At 39.8% G+C, this 5802-nt stretch overlaps 1 non-coding gene across 1 annotated transcript; it reads left to right on the top strand.

The window, feature by feature from the left end:
• Window positions 1–4802: 4802 nt before the first annotated feature.
• On the top strand, window positions 4803–4875 carry BDB00DRAFT_t141. The gene has a single exon. It is a non-coding gene; the product is annotated as a tRNA-Lys (tRNA).
• The last annotated feature ends 927 nt before the right edge of the window (window positions 4876–5802 follow it).

The raw sequence follows: 5802 nt of genomic DNA, 5'->3' as shown, positions 1-5802 counted from the left end.
CGAAAACAAGCGCTCGCAAGATGTTGACGTTGCAGGGATGGCGAGAAACTTGCGTGCCATTTTTGCTAACTGCACATACGTTGTGCTTGTGCGTTGCCAGTACTCCAATTCGTAGCTTACCAGTCGTCTATTATCGTCACCTTCGGCAAGTGCTGTCTGTGGCTCGCTTACATATGCTGTCAACTCATCTTGGATTCTTTGCCTCTTGGGACGGTAGCGATTGCGACGTATCTCCTCAGGTGACAGTGCTCCAGCCTCATGGTCAGTGGTGCCACTCACAGTCTTGAACGTGCTCCATTCTGCTTCGACACTCATTCTAGCTGTCTCTTTAAATTCTGGCTCCCATTCCCGTTCATCCCAGTAAGCATACTTCAGGCACGGGTCCATTGCTGTGGCGACGGCATATACGGTGGACGAATCGGTTCTTGCATAATACATTTCAAGCTTTGCTTGGGCCTGTCTTGCTGCGTCACGCAGGATTTGCGGATTTGACGTGGCGTCTTGGAAGTCTTCGAGATCGTCAATGAGCACGTTGTATGCGAAGATTACTTTGTTGATAGACGGGTAACTATTGATGGACCATGTTGCTTAATACATTGCTGTATGTGATGCTATTACAGCGTGTTATGTTTTCCGTAATAACTTACTGTGATGTTGATAGCTCTTCCGTCATAATTTTTAGACTATCCAGCAATGCTATGACCTTTTTCATGTATGGCTCGTCTTGGGGATCCAACCGATATATCGACAACTCGCTAAAGAAGTCGCAGGTTGCATTATACGCGTCCTTCACCCTCAACGCCCGTACCAGCATATCATAAGTGGAGTTCCATCGTGTGCGCACATCCAATTGTAGCTCGAGCTGCTCGCCATACTTCATAGAACAATATTCACGATATTGTTTTTGGTACTTGGTAGTGGACATCCTTATAACATGGTAAATTTAAGTTAATATTTGTGTAAGTGGGCTTGACCATTTATGCCAGTGATTTATACCCTACCTGATTTTCTTTATTCCTACTCGTAACTTAGACACCACGTTGCTAATATCTTGATCGGCCGCGATATCTGATTCAACAACATTATCGAGCAACGGCTGTGAACGCAACCCATCTTTGATCAGTACTTGCGCAACCAAATTGACGATGTGACCGATACACGGGATAAGGTGTTTGGCTGCCTGGAAATGGAATGCGCGACGACTCTCCCCTCTTGTCTCGGCACGCCTTTCAAGCTCTTTAGCCATGGACAGGTTGTTGGAAGCATTGTCGGCGGTAATGGTAAACAGGAGATGAGTAATGTCGAAATCGTCGAGGACTCTTAGGAAATGATCAGCAAGAGCTTCTCCGGAATGGCGTTCATCTGGATGCTGGAGACCGACTAAAACCTCTCGCTGCACCCAGTACTCGTCAATGAAATGAGCGGTAATACCAAGGAAATCATACCCCCACTCTGAGGTCCAGGCGTCTACGGAAAAAGAGAGACATTGTTGCGCTTGCAAATAGGACATGATGCGCGCCTTCTCGACTCGATATAACCGGGTGATGTCGCTCTTGATCGTATTGGCAGTAATCGGCGCGACAACATCAAACGACGGTGCTGCCTGAGTGAGCTGGATGAACTTGCGAAATTCTTCATTTTCCACCATCGTGTATCCAGACTTTGTGCTGATGATGAAACGTGCTTGTTGCTCCCGCCATACTTCTTGAGTAACGGTCGTTGCTTGGATAGACATACCACCACGAGCGAAACTGTCCATTGGCCCAACAACTGCCACGCTGCCTTGCTCGCACTTCTCCTTCGTAATGCTGTGTCTATTTTGCAGGTGACGGATAATGTTACCGGTAGATGAACCAACATATGACTTTTGGCACCTTGAACAAGTAATCTTGATAATGCGATTCCTCTCGTCTTTTGTAGCATCCGCAACCTTGTATTTGTAAATCCATGGCTCGTCCGAACCGCGTGCCGTACTGCTTTGGCTAACCATTGCTGCACTGTGTTGTGTCTCGCTTGTGTTTGTTTCGTGAAAGTCGCCGGCTTCAGATTCAGTGGGATCCAAGGACATAGAGGTCAAATTGCTGTCAGAACGGGTGAACTCCATGATGGTGTAAGTGCTAGGTACGAAGGCTGTTAGGTTTTAAAAAAGAATAGCTGAGAAAATAAAGATTACTTTGCAAGAAAACGGAAAACTCGTATATATTTATATCTTTTTTTTATCGCTGTTTACGTTGCATAGAATAGAACATATAACTACTACTTAGAAAACGGTACATCTTTTGCTTTTGGGTATACGGACATCATGCCCAGTTTGGCCATGCTTTGGACGCATATACTTGAAGCTTTAGTTGATCTATTATGTAGCATAAATAAAGCTTCTTTTACAATTTTTCCAAAAACGTTTTAATGCTGGTGTAACTAGATGTTTTTGGAGCAAATACGTCATTTTCTCCACACTCCTGGACGGTACAGGTACGTTTCCCTTTAATTTTACGATCGTCCGAATCAACTTGTCTACAGTGACTAAACACAACGTTTGACTACCGTTAGGCAGCAATCATTATCATAGCTCAATCTTTTCGTCATTGCGTTCAATACTTCATCCCTGGTACAAATACAGCACCACTGTTTTCTTATCTGCAGCCTTTTTGTCACTGTTTTTTTTACCGCATCCTTTTTTGTCGCTGCTCTGGCACCACTTCTCTTTTCTTAACACCTGTCCTTTTTTGTCGCCGCTCCGGCACCACTTGTCTTTTCTTTACACCTGTCCTTTTTCATCACTGCCCCGTCCTTGCTCAGTACCACTACTTTTATTCAGCACGGCATTTGTTGTCAATACCGCAATCTCACACACGACAACTTTTCTTTTGTTTCATCCGCTATAAATGCACAGGAATATGATCGCCCATCGCCCACTTATTGCAAAACACACCATTTAGCCCGTCTCGCTGACTATGCAATACAGTGCTGATTTTTTTGCTGCTGACTTTTTTGCCTTCCCTTTTTTTTTATATTCTTCAAATTCTCTCCGTCTCCATCCCAATCTGCCCATTAAGTTTCTGAGTTCTGGCCAGTTAACGCCAATGCTAGTACAGACGATTTATCAAAAAACCAATCAATAAATAAAACTATTGAGCTTATTTATTTTACTTTTAGTATATATTTTCTTCTTAAATTCGTCATTTTGTTTCCTTTTGGTTAGAAATCGTTGAAATCATTACCAACCCGTCAACCCGAGTTTTGACCTCTCGGGTTGAACGGGTCGGGTCGGGTCAGTGTTTTCTTGACCCGCGGGTCAACGGGTCAGACCCTTGACCCGACCCGACCTGTCCAATTGCGACCCCTAGTAGAGGATACCTTATACTCAATAGTAAATGGCTTATATCTCCAAACCATATTAAGTAAGTAAGCATTTGCATCATAATAAATCGTGTTCCTAGACCTTGTCTCTACCCGAATATCAAATAAAATTTTTGAGTAGACCTGGGGTAGACCTGGGTCTACTAGGTCTACTCCACCTACTAAGTAAACGCCGTGGCAATTCTATAGATACGACCTTTGGCTTGCATTTCGATAACTGTCTTCAGTCTATCGTATCGAGTCCCTACAGCCGTAATGAGTGCATCAATGTGGGTTTCGTCCCATGTATGGCGTCGTGCAGAGGTAGGAATGGGCGTCTGCAAACTGGGTAGAGGCGATGTCAAATCACTATCAGCAGCCACTGATGCAGGCAATGCTTCTGGGGCTTGGGATTCCAGTGTCTGCATCGGTGCTTCTGAATCTTGCTGTTGCTGTATCTGCTGCTGTTGCTGAGGATCTAATGATGAACTGGCGGGTGCCCACATCAAGATTTGAAAGTTGTTGTGGTTGTTGCTGTTGTTTGGCATAATAGGTATCAGAAAAAATAGAGAGGCAATGGATGAAGTGAATTATAGAGAAATTTATTTATTAGCTTCTACTATATTCACAGCATATATATATATACAGTTGGGTACAAAGTTTCTTATGGCAATCGTGTTGTTATTCATGCAATACCTTGGGGTATGTACAGAAAAGGAAGTTTCTCGGTGCGGTGCGCCTTTATGTTCGATCCGAGTAGAGAGGACTTTGAATTCTTGCAAAACTATTTTGGGTTCTCTGTTCAGAGCGAAATGAGAGCAACCATGATAGACGTGTAAAGAGAAATAAGCGGTAAATAGAGTATTAATCCATAACAATTAATATTACTGTAAATAGTAAATGAATTTTAGTTAAGGATTTCACTGTCAAGCTAAGCTGCATCCAAGTATTCCTTGCTTAGAGGAGGGAATGCTCACTACTGTTCCACTACTATAAGTTTTCAACTAATCATTAAAGGATATTACATTTTAAACGATTTAAAAAGGTATATATAAAACCTAAACCTTTTAAAGAATTAAAAAAAAAAGTTAAAAAAAATCTTAAATGTTTAATAAATAAAAAAATTATAATCTAATTTTTTTTCTCATATATATATCTTTAAACAATAATATACCTTTAATTAATTAAACCTTTTTTAAACAACTACTAAGGAGTAATCCCCATAGTATAGAAGTGACGAGGAGAAAAGAGTGAATATTTGAGTATAATTGATAAGAATATCGGGAGGGTTCATAAAAAAATAAATATGAATAAGGCAAAGGAAGAAAACATTAACGGGGAAGTGAAAAAGAGGAAAAATACTTTTGCTGTTGGGAGGAATCCTATTAGCTGAATCAGCAAAGATCCGTGACAAAGTAGATAAGGCCAGAAACTCGCATACTCATCGAGTCAAAACAACAAAAGCCCGGCTAGCTCAATTGGCAGAGCGTGAGACTCTTAATCTCAAGGTTGGGGGTTCGATCCCCCCGTTGGGCTTATTAAAACGTGAATAATAAATATATATTTTTATTTTTAGTATATTTGTTGAAGTCTTTTTATCGTAAAATTTATATAAATAGAAACCATGTTGAGTCGCTTTATAGTGGGTGGATCTGTAGCCAATGAGAAAGGATAAAAACAAAGGGTAATCAGAGAATAGAGGGTTGCTAAAAGATACTTTTTACTGCTTATGATCGTATGGCTATTTATAATCTTTTTCTCTAATAAAGTGCCTCGGCACTTGCCATATGATACAATTATGATGCTGTTGAATGCCGCCTTCTACTCGTTGTGGTTGAAGGTTAATATAAGCGCCTCACTTTAAAATTGTCGTTTACTATAGAACTAATATCATCTAGAAGCTCTCGCTTTACTGATTACAAAAAAACTTTATTCATCCCAATCAGGTAAGTCTGTGCTGAGTTATAGCCATCCGAAGTTTTTATTATACTTAGTATTTTTTCATTCTTACTTAGTAAGAACCTAAGCAATTCTCACAAAAGATATACTAGTAGAGTACTTAGAGTTTGTACTTTTAGATGATACATAGTATATCTTTAAAATCATTCACGAAACGGGGAAATAGCCTTAAGTACACTACGGAGGATGAGTCTTAGTATTATGTTTTCAATAATATAGCAAAAAAATAAAAAACTATAAATAATATCATTTTAAATAAGTTATAAATAATTATATTGTTTTATTTATTAAATAAAAAAACAAATTCTCAAACCTTATAAAATTCTCAACTACTAGAATTAATCTCAACCATTATGTTTAAGAAAAACCAGGCTAGGAAGAATGACGACACCCAGTTCAGATAAAATTCAATGAGATTAGAATTTTACTAGAACACTTGACAGAATAATAAAATATCATAATGTTGTTATTTATAACAACAATTATAGATATTGTTTATTCTCC

Source organism: Zychaea mexicana, assembly GCF_025766255.1.
Source record: "Zychaea mexicana strain RSA 1403 chromosome Unknown BDB00scaffold_208, whole genome shotgun sequence".
Classification (NCBI taxonomy): Eukaryota; Fungi; Mucoromycota; class Mucoromycetes; order Mucorales; family Lichtheimiaceae; genus Zychaea; species Zychaea mexicana.
This window is presented reverse-complemented; position numbering and strand designations above follow the sequence as displayed.